Source organism: Dryobates pubescens, chromosome 24 (genome assembly GCF_014839835.1).
Source record: "Dryobates pubescens isolate bDryPub1 chromosome 24, bDryPub1.pri, whole genome shotgun sequence".
NCBI lineage: Eukaryota > Metazoa > Chordata > Aves > Piciformes > Picidae > Dryobates > Dryobates pubescens.
In genome coordinates this window covers 9,992,275-10,013,902 of record NC_071635.1, presented here as the reverse complement: position 1 = coordinate 10,013,902, position 21,628 = coordinate 9,992,275, and positions in this window count along the sequence as shown.

The following is a 21,628-nucleotide window of genomic DNA, read 5'->3' as shown; positions in this document are numbered from 1 at the left end:
TCTAAATTATAGCCTAACTTCTGAGAGCCCTGGGTGCCTTTGGAGACTTCATAATCAGTGATCTACCTTGAACTCCACTTGCTGCCTTTATAATGGTCTGTGCCTTTCCTATTCAAAGGTTTTATAAGATAAGAATTGAGACAGAGATAAGAAGCAGAAAGATATAAGGGCTTTAATTGGTTGCTACTTACTAGTGTTCTGTATTTCCAACTGTATTTATAATGATGTCTCTTCAGTCTCTTAGTTCTTCCTAAAGGGAATATTTAGTCTCTTCCTTCTACTCCCACTCTCTGTCAGACAGCCAGGGCATATTGACTCCACAGTGATGAAATATAATAATTTGACAAACTGACTGTTTAGCCAATAGTAATCTAGCTCTGCAGTTGGTTCCAAATATTTACTGTATTGCTACAGAATAAACCAGTGACTGAGTACTGGCAAAGAGCTCAAGCTATGAAAGTCTCTGTCTCTCCCAGCTCTTGGACACTGCATTGTCGTCTGAAATTTGGATAGCCAAGTTGCTGAGTAACCTCATACTGTGCACTGGAAAGTGCATAAGAGTAGGATACAGAGGCAATAGCAGGCTAGGTTTGAAAGTGCCTGAAGCTTATCCCTCTTTTTATAATGAAAAGAATTACCTGCAGTTGTGGTCTAATGTTCCACTAGAATTGATAAAAAATTATAAAATTTTGTAAATAAATAATTTTTTTAAAGTTAAAAAAAAAGAAAAGGTAAAATAAAATATGACTTTATAAACCTTCCAGTCTTATCTGGGGCAGAATTTCAAAGTTTCTTGCTGTCACTAAGAATACCCCAACACCGCAGTCTTTGGTATTCTGGAAACGATCTGCCTTGATTGCTTCTTCTAAAGCTATTTTTAATCCTTAATCAAAGATTAATTATGCCATGCTTTGGGCCATGAAGCCTGTGGAGGAGAGAAAAGGAAGAGAAAGTGCCTACAGCACTCTCTGAAGACGTGGGGAAATCAGGTACAAGTCAGTGCTGCGATTCGTAGTTGGGATTCAGCAGCAGGGATGCTGAGATAATCTCTGAAACACCTTGCTAAGGCTGTGAACCCACCGTGTGCCATCGTCTCTTTGCAGAGGGAATGTACTTTGCCAAAGTATCAGTTACACCTCCCAGATGGTAGGTACCTGTTCTGGCACCTACCCAATGCTATCTGTCAGTGTTTAACACAGAGTGTTTTCTTTAACTCGTGTGTCTCTGAAGCACAGATTGGTGTCCTCTGCGTGACTCCGTGTCTCAGTTTTGCTCGGATTTGCTAGGTAGGGTGCTCCACAGGGTTTTTCTCTTTCTGCTGTACATATATCCAAGATTAAAGTCCAGTCTGGGGCTGGATCTCTACTTTACAATTTGGAACCAAAAGGTTACAGGAAAATTAAATGTAAATTGAATTCTGATCAGAGCTGAACAGCCGGGTTCCTCACTGACTGCTTCCTTCATGCGGAGTTGGGGCTCAGCCTTCAGTGTCCATAACAACAACTTTCCCTGGAAATGGTGTCCTAATTCTGTCTAAAACTGTCCTGGGGGACTTTGACAGCTCCTCTGAGTTCTCTTTGCTGTTTCTCTTCATCTGTTCCCCTTTATCCAAAATTCTTTTCATGATGCCAGTCTGTTGCAAATACAGTTTCGATGGATTATTTGAATATTAGCTGCCATTTGAACAGTTTCAGCCCAGCACTTCATGGGTTACTACGGAAGTTGCTGAAGTCCTCAAAAAATAATTCAAGCTTCTATATACATATTCAGAAGAGATTTTTCTTTAGAATCTTCTATATAGTTCTCTAACACTTCACTGATATGAATAAAAAACTGGATCATTGGGATGTTTTTAGATGGATGGAGCATGTATTTCTATTTCTTTTTCCCCTCCTTCGCTATCACCAGACATTCAGAACTGGAGAAACCCAGTTTTATCAGACCACAGCTATAGCCTGAGGATTGGGCTGTTGTCTTGGGGATTAGACATCCCTGTTCCAGGGAGAGACATTTCAAATTTCAGTGAAATTTCAAAGCTGATTCTTCAGTATTCACCAGGGTTCTTGAAGCAGCGTTTTTCACCTCCACATTTCCTCACTGTTTGTGTGTTAAGAAATCCAGTGTGATAAGATATTTTGAGAACACCTATCAGATAGATCTGTTCTAGGTGGAGACAAGGTGACAGATGAATCTTTCTGCCTCTACCCCTGGAGCTGTAAACATACTAGTCATGAAATTGGGTGTGTTTTTATGACTTGTGGTGAAAACAGTGAGAGCTAAGGGGTTTCAAGGCAGACGATGAAAACTAGCTGCTTTGAGTCTCAGCAGTACACCTAAGGAGTTCTTTATTTGACTGAAATTCTCTTGTGATCCATCCCAAAAATTATTGCCAGGGTTATTCAGCAAATGGTTCTTTTTTGTTGTTGTTAATTTTGTTCCTATCTGCTGTTAAATGTTTGCATTCCTGTGACATCTGGAGAGAGCTGTTCAAAATTCTTTCAACTTGGCACTTAAATCTGGTTTTTTTAATATGCTGTAGTTACCTAAGAGAAACAATTAGGTGTTGGGGTTGGACTTGATGATTGGGGGTTGGACTTGATGATTTTGGGAACTCCCTTCCAACCCCTAACATTCTGTAATTATCTCATGTAAATACAGGAGCCATTTGCTGTCATTTACTCAGTTTTCTGTGACTGAGAACTTGTGCTTTAGTGTAAAAATAAGTATGATTTATTGTTGAATTAAGTAAACTTATTTCTGTATCTTTAATATTGGTAACATCTAGAGTCTCTATCACCATTGCCTACATGTTTGGAATGTGTAGCAAAATAGAGTCCCTATTCACCCAGGCAAGCACAGTAAGGAGATTAAAGGAACACTAGTTAGGGATTAAATGATTCTCATCTTTGGAATAAATGGCAATTGCAGAATATCATCTGCCTAACCATTGTCAAAGTTTTGTAAACATCGTGACAGAGATGAGTTTTAAGAGTGGTTTGAAGAGGACAGCTGTTGCTTTGTGAATAATCATTTTTGTTGTTGTTATTGTAAGTGGTACAAACTATAACGTTACTGAAAACAGAGATGGAATATATCACTTGGTTGCTCATCCTTTTAGTGCCTGCCTTCTGTCAAGGCCCAAGTCCCCAAAGTATGCTTTTGGGGGAACATATGTTGTCTGCCAAAACTCATTTGAAATCTGAAAGCAGAATAATGTTTTGCTCAACTTTGCTTTTCAAATGTAAATCATTTACATTTAGGGTAGAATGCTCCTTGTAACTACAGGATACTGTAATCATAAATTGTAATTTTTTTTTTCCCAAAGAATTTAATCTGGTTTGAAATTTGTCTATAAAGGCTTATCTTTAAAGGCAAAATTTGAAGCTAGAAAGATGTGTTTTCTCAAATTTCTTGACAAATAAAGTGAGTAGAATAGAAACACCAGACCAAGAATTTTTCAAGTGTTTGTTCCTTAGAATAAAAAGAAGTGGTTTCCTTACCACTCTCAGCTGAGCAGTAAGAGCAACCCAACATTTCAGTCCCATGGTTTTGGTGCCTCCCCAGTCTGGTTATAGTGATTTACCTAAGTTCATGGCTTTGTTTTGCTGAATATTTGCTAACAATATACATTTTAAAGTACTGGCTATCTTGCTGGCTCTTTCAACAGATTTTCACTCCATAGTTTTAAACATTCCCAACCCAAATACCTGATACAGTACAAAACTTCCTCTTGCAGGAGCTGATGTGATTTCACTATCACAAGGTGAAGTGCCAATGTACTTATGAAACAAGTTACTGGCACAGTAAATCAGCTGTGATTAATTTGTTAACTGGAGAGTGAAACTAAACTTCTAACCTACAGCAGAGACATTATACACTGCTACTTCTGAAACATTTAATTAAGTTTAAAATATATTTGTTTATTTATTTATTTTAGTTTCCTTACATTCAGAGGAGTCAGATAATGGAAAGAGAGAAACTTGAAATAGCAATCTGTTCCTTTCTGAGAGCTCCTCTCTGTCCTCACCGATGAGATTTACAATGCTGTAATGCTGCAATTTCATCATTATTTTGTAATCTTCTTAAATGAGTGTCTCATGTTAGTGCAGGCAATCACAATAACTGCTTGAATAGGATTTGCTGCTGAGCAAAGCTGCTTGTGTTGCAAAAGCAACTAGAGGAACACACAAGCAAAACAAAAAAAAAAACATTGTGCAAAGGTGTTTACTTTCCCATCAGGTTTAGAGTGAGTCCTGAGAAAGAATTTAGTCATGACTTCACCCATGCTAGCAGGATGCCAGCAAATTGTCAAAAAAGGAAGTAATACTCTAATAGCAGCTTAAGGCAAGTTCAGAAACAAAGGAGATTTGTAGCCACAACACTTATTTAATGTACATGTTTCTGTAGACTGAAAAAGAAACTCGCCTCCTTCAAAAATTCGCTTGGCTTCTCCATGCTGCACCTCAAATACTGTGTTCATCTTTGGGCCCTTCACTGCAAGAAGGACATTTTGTTGCTAAGAAGGGCTTGTAAAGGGTCTGAAGAGGAAGTCTTATGAGGAGTGGCTGAGGGGGTTGAGGTTGTTTAGTCTGAAGAAGAGGCTGGGGGAGACCTTATTGCTCTTAACAGCTGAAAGGAGATTCTAGTGAGGTGGGTGTTGGTCACTTCTCCCAACTAGCAAGAGTACCAGAGGAAATGTCCTCATGTTGTGCCAGGGGAGGTTTAGATCACGTATTAGGAAAAACTGCTTTACTGAATGAGTGGTCAGGCAATGGAACAGGCTGCCCAGAGTAGTGGGGGAGTGGTGGATTTACCATCCATGGAGGTGTTAAAAAACTATGTAGACATGGCACTTTGGGACACGGTTTAATGGCCATGGTTGTGTTAATTTGAAGAATGGACATCATGGTTAAGACTTAGAGGTCTTTTCCAACCAAAACAATTCTATGATTCTATGCCTACTGCTCCCAAGGTCTCTCAGCGCAAGACAGGATTTGCACTAGGGAAAACACACTGTCTGTGTGGCAGATGATCCTTTATACTCAGTGTCTGTGTCCTGGGGAGTGTCTTCCCATACCTCAGAGGTGGTAACTGAGGCAATGAAAGCAAAAAGAAATTGCCCCAGTAGATTGTGCCTGTTCTCTTTGGAACATACTTGTCATACAAATAACCTGATAACTCTTACTTTTAAAATAAGGTTGCCTCAAACCCAACCTTTCATTAAGCATTATTTATTCATGTTACAGTGGACTTGCTCCTTTCAGGTATATATTGCCTGTGCATTTGGTGTGTGTATTATCCAGCTGAAATCTTTGAGACTATTCATGTGGGTAGGGCTATGTATATCAGTCTACAGTCTATAGTTATAGGGTCTGAAGAGGACATTAAATCACTAAGGTTTGTGTTTAATAGAGAAGCATTAAACAGCACAGTCCTAGCTTGATTTTTAAAGACTATAGCAATAATATCAACATGTGACTGTTGTATCATACTTCTTAATTTATTTTCCTCTTCAAACTCAGGCTAGCAAAATATTGCTACTCATTATTTCTTTGCCTGTGCAGGCTGCTTAATTCTGCTTTTGTTCTTTTTATCAGATCCTGATCTATGATCTGATGTCCCTTGACTGAGTCATGCTTCAGGCTGTTGGCCCTGGGCCTAATTGTACTTCTGGTTGCAGAATTCTTTGTAATATCTGCCTGGAGGCTTCTCCCATTTGAAAAACAAGATTGTAACTCCTGTACAAGTAATAATGTGAATGACACAGTGTTGGTGCTTCTTCTGGTCTATTTGAATTCCAGTTTCCCAACAGCAAATAGCTTATCCTCATTTTTATTTGCAGATTTTTGAAGTGGTGTGAAGAAAATGTGAGAATTGTAATCCTTATTATTTTCTTTAGAGCCTTATGGATGTTCTGCGGTTATCAAAGCAAAAACCCTTTTCCCTCCCAAGTCCTACTCAAGTCACAATTCTGAATTTTCTTCTTCCCCATAAAAGATTTTTGGTATGCTTGGTATCTTTAAGTCAGTGTTTGTTGAGACTTCACTTTAAATTTCATTTTGTGTGTGAAATCAGATGCAAAAGAAACAAAATGGTAAGGCAAAAGAACACCTCTAAAATATGATCAAATATCATATTTTGGACTTGATGATCTTTGAGGTCTTTTCCAACCTTATTGATTCTATGATCATGTCTTGATCTCTATCAAAATATGTACTAATTTCAGAGAAGAGTTAACATGTGCTAATAACTACTGCATTCAAATGTATATTTATCAGTCATCATTAATGTTGCAAAATTAATGTTGCACTGGAGCTAGAAGGGTTGGAGGATGTTTACGTGCTAAGAGCTGATGACAGAGTTGGAAATGGAGTTTGCCCCTGTACCTGTGTAGGCAGGGTGGTCTGATGCAATAATGTGTGACAAAGTTAGGAGGACTACATCACCAGGCTACGCTGTCACTTGCTGATAGTGTCAGGGATGCAACATGATGCTTCTAGCATTACTGAAAGATAATTAACTCCTTTTGGGATATCACAGCACTCACAGAGGTGACTCAGACAGAGCTTGCATCCTAGCAGATTGAAAAAATCATTTGTTTGAAAGAAACAGGTTTTATTCTCACTTTCAACCCCTGGAAGTAAAATTGAAGTTGATTTATGAAATCCAGTGGTTTCTCTCACTGACAGCAGTTTCTGTTAACTCTTCAAAGACACTTTTAGCAACAGCTGAAATGAGGGATTATGACAATTTACAGGGCTTGCTTACTTTGTAGGCAGTTTTACTTGCTAAAAGAAGTACCTAAAATGCAGCTTAAAAAGTAGTATGTGGGCATTTTTCTTTTATAAATGCAGGGACAGGACAAGGCCAATTCTAAGAATTTTAATTATTATATGCATATGAAAGCCCTTTCCTCAGTCAGGTAATCAGCCTGCCAGTTAGCTGCTGTGCACTTAGGCAATACAGAAAACACAAAAATCATGGGGCAGTATTAATGCTAAAGTATCAGAGATCTTGATAGATTTCCAAGCTGGGTACTAGAAGACTTGTTTGTATAAATATAGGTACAGATACGTCATTGTCTGGCTTTAGCTACTGTATCTCACTCTGATTTTCCCATGTTAAAGCAGCTTTCACAGCTAAAGACTCTTCTCACATGGACCTTTCTGAAAAAAATATACTTAGAAACTGCAGTCTTAAAGGGAATGAAAAACGTCTTCATGCTCATCTGATGCATATTTCAGTTCTGCAACTAGCTCTGGAGGGTAGGCAGCACATAGGCAACTTCTTCAGCTGAGCAGATATTTGCTTGTGTAGCACGCAGAGAAAAAGCAGTATGAGTATGAGTATGAGGAGCTGTGTTTGTTGGGAGAGATGGATGTGAGGACAGTACATGGGTAGCTGGGGGCCTTACAGGTGATACAGGGAAATAAGCCCAGCAGACACCTTTGATCAGCAACTCTGAACCAATGTAAAAAACAGGGTAAGGATTTGGAAAAAATGAGGTAAAAATACTTTTCAAGCTAGGCAGAGAGGGGCTTTGTGTTAGTGTAGATACTGATGATTTGAATTTTACCTGCAAAGCAAGATGAATGTTGAGTGTTAGAGTCCTCAGTTGATCTCTTTCCTCACTTTATCTACTGCCTTCCTCTCTCCTCCATACTTAAATTTTACATTACAGCTCTCCACAATTATTAACTAAAAGAAATAAAATAGAAAGTCTTAATAAGATGAGAGCCTGTAGACACATTGAAGATATTTAATTTTCACATTTGAAAGTTCTGGGAAATTCAGGAGGTATAGGAGGGGTGAAGATTGGTTATTTGTTATTTCACAGCTGGAAATACAGGTTTTCAGAGAGACAGCAAGCATTGACAAGAAACAAACTCCAGCCCTATTTGACTGTGAGAAGGCAAGAGGTAATCACTGCTGAAGACAAGCAATGCAATTATCAGTGAATTTAAGCAATAATGTCTGAGTTAATTTTCAGTTTGTGAAATAGAATAGGTGGTAGTTTTAAGGAAAGAAGAGGGCACAGGGAAAGAATGTCAGGGCAGTGCGAAATTAGCAGCTGAAATTATATTTTAAAATTACTTTGAAAAAACAACAAACCAAACCCAGGTTTGTGATAGAACATGGGCTTTAGCTTAGAGCAGTAATTTCAAACAGGGAAGAGATCTCTTGAATACACCTTCAGCTCCTGGTTTGATTTGAACACGCACATAGACATGAAATAGTGGGTGCCATTAAAAATGGATGAAAGCTTCATAAAAATACAAGCCCCAGCCAGCAGGAGAAGTGAAACAAAACAGATGCTAGAGAGGAAAAGAGAGAGTAAATGAAACTGCACATTGGGAAATGGGTAGAAAGTCAAACCCATTAATTTCTTGATTAAGGAGTAGCACTTGATTTATTTTTGATTTTTCTGTATTATTTTAGTTTTTGATGGATAACTTGAACACATGGCTGTACATGCCATGTGGGAACTCTTTCATCTCATGACAGGGAAACAGAAGGATAACTGGATGGCTTTGGTTCCTGGTGTCATCAGTATACAGTTTAGAGAATATATTTTTTTTCCCTGTGACTTAGAGTGATGTGTGGGTGGGGAAGGAGTGCTGGTTTCATAAAATTGAAGTCATAATGCTTTACATCAGTGTTATATTTTTCTCTCATCATCCATACTGACTCCATTCAGGAAAGAAAAAAAAAAAAAAAAGAGTTGGGATTTCTTTTTTAATCTCTTGATATGTGAAAACACCTGCTGCTGCTTGGGGATTTTATTAGTCTCATCTGTATTTTGGAAGCATTTGACAACCCCTTCTTTGCTGTTTGCTATGTAATTTGAGAGTAGAAATGGCTGTTCTCAGAAACCACCAGGTTTCTTTGAGGTCCTCAGAAATCATGCTGCCATGTGAATAGGATGCTGTTCCTCAGATAACTTCTGTGAAATGGGGCTTCTGGGTGAAGCCCCTCAGTTTAAGAAGGGCATTGAAACACTTGAATGTGTCCAGAGAAGGGCAACAAGGCTGGGGAGAGGCCTCGAGCACAAGTCCTACAAGGAGAGGCTGAGGGAGTTGGGGTTGTTTAGCCTGCAGAAGAGGAGGGGAGACCTTATTGCTCTCTACAACTACCCAAAGGGAGGTTGTAGCCAGGAGGGGGTTGGTCTCTTCTCCCAGGCAACCAGCACCAGAACAAGAGGACACAGTCTCAAGCTGCACCAGGGGAACTTTAGGTTGGAGGTGAGGAGAAAGTTCTTCACTGAGAGAGTTGTTAGCCATTGGAATGTGCTGCCCAGGGAGGAGGTAGAGTCACTATCCCTGGAGGTGTTCAAGAGCGGACTGGACATGGCACTTGGTGCTATTCACTAAGCATTTGTATATGTTGGGTTATTCACCTGCAAGTGATAATCCTGAGATTTACACCTTTTGTAGGCAGGAAATTCCATCTTGCATCTTCTTCCTCACTCATATCTTGATTTCGACCTCTGGTTTTCAGGTAACAACTTTTATCTCTTCAAGCTAGTGTGCCATGTGGCAGCTAGGGGACATGACAGAGGTGATTTTCAACTTTGTGCCTGCAGAACTTTCTAACCAAGATTGCATAAGGGCAGTGGCTGGGGGCCCTGCACACTGGGGGAGTGCCACCACTGTTTGCACCCCCACTCCGGCTGACTTAGGATTCACTTACCCTTTACCATGCAGGGGGATGTCAAAGGAATCATCCTCAGAAGAGAAAAAAACCTCAGTTTTAGCTTATCACCAGACACTAAAATGGAAATGGTGTGATACACACAGGCATTAGTCACCTGTACTGTGAATTTGTTATAAAAGTCTAAGGTTTTAAGATAGAATAGAATAGACTATTTCAGTTGGAAGGGGCCTGCAATGATCCTCTGGTCCAAGTGCCTGACTTAAAGCATGTTGTTAAAGTCACTGTCCAAACATTTCTTCAGTTTTGACAAATAACTTGCCAAATAAGCAACCTAATAAATAAAATACAATTGAGCCTGACTGACCAAATTGTAGATGTTTCTGCACTGGGATCTGCATACTTGTGTTCTTTCTTGATGTTCTTTGGCCAGGACCTTCCCTTTGTTTTATTCTGTGCTCTCCCACTGCTATCATTCAGATTTTTATTTTTTTTTTAGGCTTGTAATTGCTGTGGAACTTCTGTCCAACTGCAGACTCTGTCATATCCTTGACAGCTTTGGCTTTTCTTTCTCATCTCTTGTGTTTTTGTCACATTTTTCTGCTTCCTTCTGCTCTCTTGGGGACTATCCAGCTGCCTCGCTCTTGTTTCTATCAATAGTGAATGAGAATAAATGAGAGTCCTGCATTCTTCATGTCAGAGTCACCCTTTCTCCCTTGTTTCATGGCTGGCAGTTATCTGGTTGTCTTAGTTTGGGACTCACAATACAACAATATCATCCTGCACCCACAGCCCACAGTACTGAGTTCCTATATGCACACGGACACATAAATGCAGACATTTAGGGGCATCGTGGTTTGACACTAACTGACAACTAAGTACCATGCAACCACTTCCCAGTAGGATGGGGAGGAGAACTGGGGAGAAAAAAAAAAGGCTCATGGATTGAGATAAGAACAGTTTGGTAACGGAAATAAAATATAAGAAGAACAATAAAAATAATGAAAAGGAAGGTAACAAAAAGACAAGGAGAAGAAAACCAAGAAAGACAAGTCATGCACAATGCAGTTGCTCACTGTTTGCTGACCAATGCCTGAGACAGCTCCTCCCTAAATTATATACTGAGGATGACATCCTATGGCATGGAATATTCATTTGGTTAGTTTGGATCAGCTGTCCTGATTGTGCTCCCTTCCAGCTCCTTTTGTACCTTCACTCTTGCAAAGCATGGGAAATGGAAAATCCTTGACTTGGGATAAGTACCACTTTGCCATGTGATGTGCTATCAAAGTTATTTTCATACTAATTCCAAACTACAGCACTGTGGGAAGAAAGATAACTCTGCCACAGCGGAAACCAGGACAGGAGATACCAAAAATAATTAGTTTATTATATATTGAGCAGAAAAAAGTTGTGTTGGTTATGGGGATGAGGAATTGCAGGAATGTAAGTGTCTTCATTGGTTGCCTGTCAGCTCAATGTCTCTTCCAGGTATACTGGCCAGGGTTTAGTGTTCTCCTCCTTCAGGTGGAGCACTTGGCATGTCCATCTACCATTAAGAACCAAATAGCAGTGCTGTCCCCATTTGAAGGTTACTAAATTACACTGAAGATTTTTTCTGTTTAATTAGACTCCAGACAAAGTACCAAGCCAGCATTAAAAGTCTGCTGTCAACTGATTACCTGACATCTGCTACTGCATGAGTTTTTGCCTATATCAGATATTACCTTACTTATGGGTTTAACACATCGTTGGGGAAAGTTTAGTATTAGTTATTGTTGGAACAAAACCCTTTGGTTTTGAGGTCATGACCAACATCTCTTCAGAGCATTTTGATTCCTTACTGAGGCCAATGTGCTGCTTCATTCTATACTGTCCTCCCTACTACTGCCACAGTCTTCCAGGGGATCATGTCACATGCAGCTCTGGTTGCATATTTGTTCTCTCAGGAGGATTTATAGTTTTCTATGTTTTCTTCCCATTTTTATCTATTTTTTTTTTTAATTGAATCCTTGTACTACACTTTATGAATTATTAGGAATAAACCCACTGCTTTTCTTTTTCATTCTTCCTCTCCATTTCCTCTTATGCCTTCTACCACTCTTACTGTGAAGTTTCTTGATTTGTGTAAGGAGTTAGACTGAAGACTAATGTGCACTCTGTGTAACTTATGTGTACATACTGTGAGCTATGTTTTCATTCAGCAAGTAACAGTCCCTTTCCTTTTTGTTTCTTCCAAAAAGATTGAGAAGGAGTGATTAAATTAAAGGAGGGAAACCATATATGACAATGATGGAGGCTGATCTTGTACCCTGAAAGGAAGGTTTCTACTAGAAATTATGATATTGAGGGGAAAACTTGCTGGAGAGGTAGAGCAGCGCAGGGATGTGGAATATGTTAATAAGAGGAAGAACGAAGTACTGGAATTCTTTAAAAGGTTTTTCTGGTGGTGCAGGGTTGGGCAAGTTATGGACAAAACAAATGGATTTCAGCTTAGACTCCTCAAAAAAAAAAAAAAGAGAGGTGAAACCAATTATATGTGAAAAGGTAATAACAGTATGAGAGAAAATGTGAGAACATGTTGCTGGTGTGTCTCTTATGCTGGAGAAGCAGAATTTTTCTGTTTAATGATAGACCTTGTCACTTCAAACAAAAGGGTGTAGCTGATTTAAACTCTGAAGATGTTTTCTTGCTTGTTTAGTCACAGCTATTCCATTTTACCATTTTAAAAACTGGGTAGTTCTTTTGAAAAAGCTTTACAAGAGTTGTTTTCAAAGCACTGAAGATAACATCTCTCCGCTGGAGTTGATACCCAAGCTCCCTGAGGATTAGGAATACGTTCCCACATCCCCCCAATAAATCAACCAGATCTTCTTTAAAAAGCCATTAATACACTGTTTCATTGCTTATTGTATTCCAGTTGATGCAGTCACAATATAATGCTCTGAAATCAATCAGTCAAATTGTGTGAGAGCTTGAGTATTATTTATTAATTTGGTTTTACACTTTAATTATTTTTTTATAGTCTGGGAAAAGCACTTCAAATGAGTAGGTATTACTTAGGATGGAATAACATTTTTGCCTATCATTAAATGCCCTTTAACAGTGTTACTAAGAGCATAAAGCCTTAACTTGAAATATTTCATTGCAAAGTTATTTTTATGTGATATTGCGCATGCCAAAAGTCAAGCATTTTGTCCAGTTCAAATAACTCTGTGTTTCTAAGGGAGAGACTTGCACCTGGATGTTGTTAAATATTAAAGAATAAAGGTATGAAATAGCCTGCAACTATTGTGGCATTTATAAATCCCCTCTCCTTTTTCCCATTTTCCTTCTCCCTTCTCCCCCTTCTTCCCCTTTTCCCCTTTCCCCCTCTTCCTTTTCCCCCTCTTCCTTTTCCCCCTCTTCCTTTTCCCCCTCTTCCTTTCCCCCTCCTCCTTTCCCCCTCCTCCTTTCCCCCTCCTCCTTTTTCCCCTCCTCCTTTCCCCCTCCTCCTTTCCCCCTCTTCCTTTTCCCCCTCTTCCTTTTCCCCCTCTTCCTTTTCCCCCTCTTCCTTTTCCCCCTCTTCCTTTTCCCCCTCTTCCTTTTCCCCTTCTTCCCCTTCCTTTTCTCACTTTTATTTCCCCTTATTTATTTATTTATTTATTACTATTGAAATTGAAGCATCTGTATCCAGTTTCTCCTTCACACTAAAATGTCCCTGAAGATTTTAACAGAAGAAAAAGTTTAGTCTCAGTCATCATGCAAGTCAAAAGTTTCATAACTGCACTGGGTTTTCTTTGAAACAGGTAACCTGCAAATGTTCTTAATCATATCCACATTTTAAAATAACTGTGGCAAGAATCATAGAATCATAGAAGTGTTAGGGTTGGAAGGGTGTTTACTGCTAACTATTTTTCTGCAAATTAAAGAAAACTGCATTCCTTATAGTCTGAATCAATGTAACAGCTAAACTTTTCAGGATATCCCTATTCTGTTTTCTGGTTTCTTGTTTCAGTCCTCCAAATCCAGATGGAGGCTATGTAACAATTAAGTGAAAGAAGAAAAGTAGATTGTGCTTTTCCATCCCTAAAGAAGGATGATACTAACAGCAAATGTTAGTGGGAGTAAGTGTAAGGGCTGCTTAGTGGAAGGCAGCATCAGGGTGGATAAAAAATATGAAGGATTAGTATCAAACATCAGAATAGCACTTTGGGTGGGATACAAAACCACCTATCTAGCAACTAAGACAAACTGAGCAATAGGAATAAAGCTGAAATGCCATGAGGAAAATTGCTTAGCCAGTATGCCACTGGGCCTCACACCCTTGTGTCTTACACAAGGGGAATGTACTCCAGTGGGTTTTAGTTGCCCCTGAGCCCTTTTTTAATAATGGTGCTTCCACAGGGAAACTGAATTGCACATCTTGGTCACTGCAGCCTGTTAGGCACAAGCATCACAGCTGGAAAGCTGCTGCTTGCAGTCAGTGTTTGCATGCAGCCCACTTGCTCCAGGTGCTTAGAGCCTGACCTAATATAAAGCTGAAAGCCAGCAAAGTGTATTTCCTGTACTCATATCCTGGGAAAGACACTGAAATTTCTCAAGCCACCAAATACCTGCTGCTTATGAACAGAATGGTAGCGACTGGTTGTAGCCAGGAGAGGGTTGGTCTCTTCTCCCAGGCAACCAGCACCAGAACAAGAGGACACAGTCTCAAGCTGCACCAGGGGAAGTTTAGGTTGGAGGTGAGGAGAAAGTTCTTCACAGAAAGAGTTAGTAGCCATTGGAATGTGCTGCCCAGGGAGATGATGGAGTCACCATCCCTGGAGGTGTTCAAGAGGGGACTGGACGTGGCACTTGGTGCCATGGTTTAGTCATGAGGTCTTGGGTGACAGTTTGGACTTGATGGTCTTTGAGGTCTCTTCCAGCCTTGGTGATTCTGTGTTTCTGTGACTGAACTGGCCTTGGAGGAGTTGTGCAACCTTTTAACATGCTCAGTTTCATACTGAATAATATTGCTTTGGTTTCTGTGAAGCCTCGTTGAGAGAAGCAGCATGCGAGAGTGCCATTAATCAACATCAAGATGTTAATACTTGATGGATTGAGTGGTAGCGGCTTTAAACGTAAAATGATGGCTCATTTTCAAGATGCCGCTAATTGTAAATCACATTCTGAGATGTTCTGGTGGAACTGTAACTGTGGAGGAAGCATCATTATTGTTTTCAATTTGCCACTTTCATTTGGATAGGAAAATATATCGTAAAGCTTTGATTTTTTTTGTTAATTTATTTTTATTACCCGAAGTTTACGATCACGTTCCTCATCTTGACTCCAGCATCCTGTGAGAGAACTTTCATTTTGATGGTTATTTGGTAAAAGAGATTAAATCAACCTTAAGAGTGTATTTTGCTTAATTTCAATCATGGTTTATTGCTCCAAATATATTTATAAAGATATGCATGGGTATCTTTATGCATGGGTATGAAAGGATTCATTAGGAATTATTTTACCAAGGCAATGACTGAGCGAACCTTTTCTTCAGTACATATTTGCTTTAACATATTACCAAATGGGGGCTGGAGGTCCCAAATAGGAGATAACTCAATTAAGCAGGGACTTTTCTAAAGAGTAATTCAAATATTGCAAGTGCTATTGGCATCCTGGCCTGCATCAAGAACAGTGTGGCCAGCAGGAGCAGGGAGGTCATTCTGCCCCTGTACACTGCACTGGTTAGGCCGCACCTCGAGTACTGTGTCCAGTTCTGGGCCCCTCAGTTTAGGAAGGACTTGCTGGAACGAGTCCAGAGAAGGGCAATGAAGTTGGTGAGGGGTTTGGAACACAAGCCCTGTGAGGAAAGACTGAGGGAGCTGGGATTGCTTAGCTTGGAGAAAAGGAGACTCAGGGGTGACCTTATCACTCTCTACAACTACCTGAAGGGAGGCTGTAGACAGACGGATGATGGTCTCTTCTCCCAGGTGGCCAGTACCAGAACAACAAGCACCCCATCCAATCTCTTCTTAAACACCTTCAGTGATGGTGACTCCACCACCTCCCTGGGCAGCCCATCCCAATGGCCAATCACTCTTTCTATGAAGAACTTCTTCCTGACATCCAGCCTAAACCTCCCCTGGCGCAGCTTGAGACTGTGTTCTCTTGTTCTGGTGCTGGTTGCCTGGGAGAAGAGACCAACCCCCTCCTGGCTACAACCTCCCTTCAGGTAGTTGTAGAGAGCAATAAGGTCACCCCTCAGCCTCCTCTTCTCCAGGCTAAGCAACCCCAGCTCCCTCAGCCTCTCCTCATAGGGCTTGTGCTCCATACCTGTCACCAGCTTTGTTGCCGCAAGTGCACAGCAGAAACTTTAATAGCAGACATTATTTAGGAACATGATCACTTCTAGGTACTTTATTACTTCCTTAGGTTCTGCTGACAAATGCTGACAATATTTAAGAAGATGTGTTTGAACACATCATTATGATCCCAGTTAACTGTTGGCATAAACTTTGGGTTGAAAATGTGTTAAAGATTAGTCAGCACTTGATATATACACACAGATAGTTATATTTTTAAGCATCACACCCCCTAAAGCACCCATGAGTAATGCCCTGTGTAAAGACCCAACTAAATTAATTAACATTTCTTTCAGATAGTTTCCAAGGGACTTGCTGCTTGCAACTATTATGTAGAACACTGAAAGAATCTAATCAGTGTAAAGAGAGGCATCAACATGGCAGCCTCATCAATCAACCTTACTGGATATCAGGTGTTATGACATAGGTGCTTTCTAGCAGATGAAGGTATTTCTTCAGGAATGACATAACCTTAATCATGCAGACTCAGCATCAAGTTCTCTAATATGGAGTTGGAGAACTTCAAGTTTTGTTGGAAAACAGAGTAACAACAGTTACTGGACAGTTATGAATACAAACCAAACCAAACTGTGAAAAATACTGTACCTTCATATGCCTAAAAGAGCAAGGACTAGAGTTTCAAGCAGTGGGGGATAAAAAAGTAAACAAAAAGGAATTTTGCATGCCTGACACAAAACATGCTGGAGGCTTTTGTTCTAAATCTGAGTGCAGAGATGTCATAATGGAAGTGCCAGCTCGTCCAGAATTACACAGCCCTTAAACTAGGTCTCTGCACAATATTTTATTGTGTAGACTCATTAACAATTTGCTTTACATGACATTTTCCTTGTGGTACTTTTTAAAAAGTCATCTGTGTGATGTTTTTATACGTTGCTTTATTTTAACACCAGCTGCTCGGAACGTGAAGGGGCCATCAAACTCTCTATTCTGCTGTCTCCGGCAGCAATATCACCCTGTCCTTTTCATAAACAGATCAAAGATCCTCCGAATGTTTTCCAGTCCTATATAGGAACTTCACTGCTGCAGAAGTTAAAGATGTTTCTCTTACGGTCAGCTGTCCCCACCTGTTTTTTTCCCCCCTCTTTCTCTCTCCAAGGTGATTTTTCTGATTTCAAAAGTATTTCTTCCTCTTGATGCTTCAGTCTCCTAAATTATTCATAAAGAACAAACATATGCCTTCACAGACTTTGTTTGGCAAGGTAAACATGAGTTTAGAAAAAAAAATATTATCTTCTTAAGGTTTATCAGCATTGCTATTTTAGGCCTGCTCTCTATCAACCTCTATAGATATCCCTACAATGAACTTTTAAAGGTGGGTGGCAGGCCTATGCATCTCAGGGACTATCCTGAAAACAGCCTTTTGTTATGCAGGTAAACCTGTGGTAAAATGCATTTTTGGCAACAGAATTTAAAGCCATTGTTCTGTGTGATTTGAACTTTGCAACATACAGATTGGTGTAGCTGTCCCACATGTTTTTATCTTGCAGTTACTGAGTCTCCATCCTTTGACTGAAAGATAACTGTCTGAAAAGGTGTTTCTACGTCCTTTCAGCGTGGAGCTTGATCTGCAGCTTGTAAGTATTACAGTTAATGACAGGGTTTGGCATGCTGTGTTTTGTGGAGTTAACCTCTACATTCAAGTAGGTGATGTTCTGTCATGAAGAAATTATGATCTGCTTGAGCACTCTAAGTCATATCACTGAGATAATACCTTTGTAGTAATACATTGTATTGATACATTGCAATGATGCAATTTATGAACAAGTTTGTTATGAAGTGAGGCCAAACTTAACCATAGGCAGATAAACATTACAAGGCATCATCACCTCATGTTATTTTGTGCTCTGCTGGGAGAAGAAACAAGCAACAAGAGAGTAACAGTGCTGTCTGGGGAGGTTTTCTGCACTATACCCCTTGATCAGAAGCATATTTTATGTTTTCTGTACTATACCCTTTGATCAGAAACATATTTTATGCCTGACTCACAAAGGTGCTTCCACTCCAATGCAGAACAGGCTGCTGAGGGATGTGCTTGAGGCTCCATCCCTGGAGACATGCAAGCCCAGACTCAGTGTGGCCCTGGGCAGCCTGATCTAGCAGGAGGTGTCCCTGTCGACTGCAAGGGGGTTGGACAAGATGACCTTTGAGGGTCCCTTCCAACCCAATGCAAACTGTGACTGTGAAAAATGTTTTCCTTTTTCTACACAGAGCTGTGTCTTTATGTGCTCACACTACTGGCCATTTATGTCCTCTGTGGCTACCTGCAATTAATTGCATGCCAGATATATGTTAATGGCAACTATTGGAGCACTTTCAGGGTTGTACTTCTTATTTTAATTAGTCAGTTACTGTCATTTGTCACACTTGTAACAAATCACCTGAAATACGTTGCTTGTGGTTATGGTTGAGATATAAATTATTTGTTAAGAGATTAGTGAGTCATCTATCCCATGGCCCTCAATGCCATCTATTACACAATTATAACAGAGCATTCTCCACTAGTGATCCACAAGTCATCTTCTTTTTCAGCTTTTGCAGGATAGCCAACCTGTGTCCAGAGCAGCTGGATGATGTGACAGTAGTCAAATGATGCAGTATGATGCAGCAATATAATATTTTTCTTTAAAAGCATCAAGCAATTGCATATTATTTATAGCTAAGCTTACAAATTAAACTATGTAAGGCAAAGAATTGTGGCTTTGATTAATATGACGTTATCCATCTCCATATTAGAGAACTTGATTCTGAGTCTGCAAGATTAAGATTGGATTTGAATGTTGCTAATGGAAACTTCATGGTTCATCTCATTGCATTGAATCTTGCAAGACCTGGTGTGTTTTGCTTTTCTGATGCTAGCCCAGTGTGGCTGTGATAATATATTTGTCTATGCTTTTGTACTTGATTATTTTTAAGCTATAACTTACGTTGTTCATCTAAAGGAATTTCCTAAGCTGTACTGCCTGATATGTTAAAACTCTGCTGTAAGATTTAGGGTTAAATAAAAGCTCTAGGCTGGAAAATAAATGCCAACATGTGAAATATATGAGTAGAAAAACCTTCATATCTTCATTTTCACTGTTTGGCCATAAAATTTCTCTTTGCAGGCTGGCCTAGTAGGAATCTTTTAGACTCCAAGGTTTTGCTGTAAAAAGATGCTCTTTAAAAAATAGTATTTCAGTGTTTGCAGCATTCTAGGGTTCTATTTCCACCTCCCCTAATGTGTAAAGCTTCTATTGTTAACATACTTCAAGTGATACTTATTTAAAACATAGGTGTTTGTGAAGAGTTGGAACATGAGTGAATTAAATGTATTAAAACAGCCAAGGTCTCCTTTCCTACTTGCAAGCTGAATGTCTTTAGTCCATAATATAGGTACAGTATTTTGGAGGGCTAGAGTCATCAGTGAGCTCAGCTTTTTCTTGGTCATTAATTTTGCTTTTCTAGCAACTACTTCTTTTGCATTAAAATTGCAATTATTGCCTGCAAGATGCAGTGAAATCATTAGAACTGCTGTCTTGTGCTGTGTGCCTTTTTTGAAACATTGAAGCCCTCCTTCCCCAAGAACAAATGGGGATACCAAGGCTGAAGTCCTGGCAAAATGTAGAACTCTTTTACTTCAAAGTGAACACTGAAATAATTGTGTACTTAGTATGACTTTGAGCAAAACTACTAAAGGGAACTTCCATAAGGTTTTCAGTGTTTGGGGGATTTTATTGCATTTCTTGACCCTCTGCTGCAACTGGAGTTTCCAGAAGCTCCAGAATAAAGGTTGGGCTCTTTATGGTAACTTTGGATTTTGTATGCTTCTATTAGAATCTGTGTTACTTATTCTTATTAGTACCCATTTAAAAATACCAAGCATAAATTGGGACTTGAGACTTTGATTAATGCTAACAAATCTACTTAGCCTTTAGATTAATAGCACCATGGTCAAAGTGGAGTAGAAAAATCCAACATTAAATAAAAATAACTCAAAAGGTTAGAATACCTGTCTCTTGTACATCTTCCTGACAAAAGAAAAGCAGTGTCAACTGAAGTATTCATAGAATTATAGAATCAGTAAGGTTGGAAAAGACCTCAATGATCATCAAGTCCAACCTGTCACCCAACACCTCATGACTACTAAACCATGACACCAAGTGCCACGTCCAATCCCCTCTTGCACATCCACAAGGGACGGTGACTCCGCAACCTCCATGGGCAGCACATTCCAATGGCTAACAACTCTCTCTGTGAAGAACTTTCTCCTCACCCTGAACCTAAACTTCCCCTGGCACAGCTTGAAACTGTGTTCTCTTGTTCTGGTGCTGGTTGCCTGGGAGAAGAGACCAAGCCCCTCCTGGCTACAACCACCCTTCAGGTAGGTGTAGAGAGCAATAAGGTCTCCCCTGAGCCTCCTCTTCTGCAGGCTAAACAACCCCAGCTCCCTCAGCCTCTCCTCACAGGGCTTATGCTTGAGGCCTCTCACCAGCCTCATTCTTCGTGTCCTCAGTCCAGGTCAAAGGAATGTAAAAGATTAGATAGGAAATCTTGTTGACAAATTATTAACTGAAATGCTAAATAAGAAAGTCTCACTGGGTTTAATATTTACACATGCTTTCAGTATATTTATGGCTAGAAGAAATGGTGACAGGTTATTAGTAGCTTAAGAAAATGTATATGGCACAACATATGTTGTGCATGTGGGGATCTGAGAACTGAGATTCTACCATTTTCATGAAGCCACGCATCAATGCTGGGTCTCCACAAGACATGAAAACCATCCCAGTTTAAAGAGACAAGTCAGGTGTAAAACACCACCAAAACAAAACACATAATCCTATGAGTTTTTCTTCTTCTTTTTATTCCCCCCCCCCCCTCAGTTTTGCCACTTATGAAACAGTAGAAGTTCTGCAATTACATAAAAAAAATTGAGGAAGACATGATGTATTGATTAGCAGAACTTCAGGCCTGAGAAGAAGATGTAACAATTCAATCTCTTTGTAGATGCAGCACCTCCTTCACCTAAAATAACTAACTAAACTAAACTAAACTAAAATCAGAGCTCACCAGGTATGTTGCTGAACTTCTGGAGACTTGCTGGTCCAGGACAGTCAGCTAAACCTTATACTGGTTTGTGTAAAGTCATTTTCACCAGTTTTTAGTCTTCTGGTGTATGATTCTCCATGTAGGAGAGAGTTTAAAAGCAGTTCACTTGGTAAATATTCTGCCCTACTACAGTCTGTTCTGAGAAAACAACCTAATAAATATGCAAGGAAATAGAAATCAATAAGGAGAACTGATAGGAGAGTAGGAACAGATGAAATGCAGTCTGTCAGTGCTTGGATTTTGGTCAAAATGCTGGTTGAGAGAGATCTATCCAGTGGAAGAACCTGCAGCTCATCCATTCTTCTTTTTCTTATTTTATCAAAAACTTTATCACATGGTAGCCCCCTTACAGGGAGAAGATTATTGATCTTTCATTAACAGGCTGGATTTGCTGAGGTTCATATATCAAAAATGGCTCTGTTCTGTCAGTTCCACAGAGATATTACATACAAGAAGTAATGAAATCATGTTCTCCGTGGTCAGTTTGGTGGGACGTCACACTGCTACGCATTTATAAGTATTTAATATGTTTAAGTGTCACT